The following is a 2500-nucleotide window of genomic DNA, read 5'->3' as shown; positions in this document are numbered from 1 at the left end:
GTCCTCTCCCGGCGGATCCGCAGACACGGTGTGGCAGGCGGGATCCTAATACGCATGGATAACATTCCCAACACGCCGCCCGCCGCAGCCAGACTTCCAGAGAATCTGTTCCCGGTAACCTCCGCGGCTGCTGCTCCTGCTCCTCCTCCTCCTCCTCCTCCTCCTCCTCCTCCACCAACCCGAGCACCTCCACCACAACCACCACCCCCAGTAACACCACCACCACCACCACCGACTCCACCAGCACCAACGCCACCACCAGCATCACCAGTACCACCACCACCAACGCCTCCAGCACCACCACCACCACCACCAACGCCTCCAGCACCGGCACAAACACCACCAGCAACACCACCTCCCCCAGCAACACCACCACTAGTAACAGCACCTCCACCACCACCAGCAACACCGCCACCACCAGTAACACCACCCAGACTGGACTTGTATGTATTCCGCCGGCGTCCCCTCAGTCTCCCCTTTTCCACTTCTTGTGCTCTCTGTTCCAACGGTCCACCTGTCCTCCGCTCTCTCCCTCTCTCCCCCCCTCTCTCCCTCCCTCCCTCCCTCCCTCCCTCCGTCTCTCATCCAACCAAGCGTTGACGGGACCGGGGCTGTGAACCCACAGCGGCAGCGGCAGCACCCATGGGCGACGGCACCCGACGAACCGACAACAACACAACAACACCGTAACAACACCAACGACAACAACAATCCTCATCACACCAATAACGGCAACATCGGAAGTGAAGTGCGAGGGGAAAATACGTCTTGCTTACCTCGGGGGTCTCACAGCCAGGCACCCATACCCGGTCGGGGGGGGGAGAGGTGAGAGGGAGAGGAGAGGAAAGGGAGAGCACCAGGGGGGGAGGGAGGGGGGTCGGGTGTACTTAAAGAGTCCTTAGTTCCTGAGCGGTCCTCCGAGTCGGCGGCGGCGGCGGCGGCGGCGGAACAGTCTCCTCACAGTCGTGCTTACATTCCAGGACTGACAACAGTGCAGCCCGGCGCGGCTGTGTGTGTGCGCTGCACCCGCGGTGTGTGTGCGATCATGGAGAGAGAGGAGAGAGAGAGGAGGAGGAGAGAGAGCAACTCCCGCCTTCTCCTCTGGCTTCGCACTGTGCTTTGCTCTCTCTCTCCCTGCCCTCCCTCCTTGGTCTCTCGCTCTCTCTCTCTTGCTCGCCCGCGCGCTCCCTCTCTGCCCCCCCCCCCCCCCTCCCCTCCCCTCTCCCGCTCGCTCTCTTTTCCCGGTTTCTCCGCCCCCCTCCCCGGCCTCTCTCCTCTCAACTCTTTTCTTCCTCTATCATCATCCTGAACCCTCCCTCTCCCTCTCTCTCTCCATGTCTCTCTGTGGCTCTCTCTCTCTCTCTCTCACAGTCTATTCTGTGCCATGTCCATGTCTGTCTATATAGCCTCTCCTTCCCCATCTCACCCCCTGCTGCTGATGTGTCTCTCCCTCTCTCTCTCTCTCTCTCTCTCCCTATCTATCTGTCTCATTCCTTCTCTCTTTATCTCTCTCACTCTCTCCCCGTTCTGTTTACTGTATGTATTTCTCTGTCTTCATCCCCATTCCTCTCTCACATCTCTCTCCTTGTGTATCCCCATCCATTTCTCCTCGCTCGCCCCCGTTGTAGCCCTAACTCGCTCGACCCCAAGCCCTCTCTTCATCTTCCACCCTCCCTATCTCTCTCTCTCTCTCTCTCTCTCTCTCTCTCTCTCGCTCAGTGCACTTCATCATCACCCGCGGTGGCGGATGTCAGTGAGGCTGGAGCTGATCCTTCTCAGCCCCTTATTGGCTGCCATTCACAAGTTAGCGATAAAGGGAGGGGGGGGTGGGAGACAGAGACAGAGTGGGGGAGTCAGAGGGAGGGGGGGGTGGGAGACAGAGACAGAGTGGGGGAGTCAGAGGGAGGGAGAGCGCGTCAGGACAAAAACAGTGGGAGGGAAGGGAGAGGAATAGGGCTGTGTTTGTGTGTGTGTGCTTGTGTGCATGTTGATGTGTATATGTGTGTGCGCTGGTGTATTTGTGCAGTCGTGTGCTTGTGTGTATGTGTGTGTCTGCCTTGGTGCATGTTGACGTGTGTGTGTGTGTGTGTGTGTGTGTGTGTGTGTGTGTGTGTGTGTGTGTGTGTGTGTGTGTGTGTGTGTGTGTGTGTGTGTGTTAAACAGAGTGTCTAACGGGCAGTGAGGAGCTGACTCCACGTGGGGGGAAAAGAGAGAGAAAGGAGAGGTGGTGGGGGGGTGAGGGTGGAAGAGAGAGGGTGGGGTAGAGGGGCTTCTTCTCTTCTTCTCTTCTACTGCTGTGTTTACGACAGACTCTCAGTCTATCGCTCTCATGCTTGCTCTTTCTCTCCCTCTCTGTCTCTCTCCCTTTCACTCCCTCTATATTTTCTGATTGTCTCTCCATCTCTCCCTCTCTCTCTCTCTCCCTCTCTCCATCTCAGTCTATCTTCCTCCCTCTCTGTCTCTCTCCCTTTCACTCCCTCTATATTTTCTGATTGTCTCT

The sequence above is a fragment of the Pollachius pollachius genome, assembly GCF_949987615.1.
Source record: "Pollachius pollachius genome assembly, chromosome: 17".
Lineage (NCBI taxonomy): Eukaryota > Metazoa > Chordata > Actinopteri > Gadiformes > Gadidae > Pollachius > Pollachius pollachius.
Note: the sequence above shows the minus strand (reverse complement) of the source record.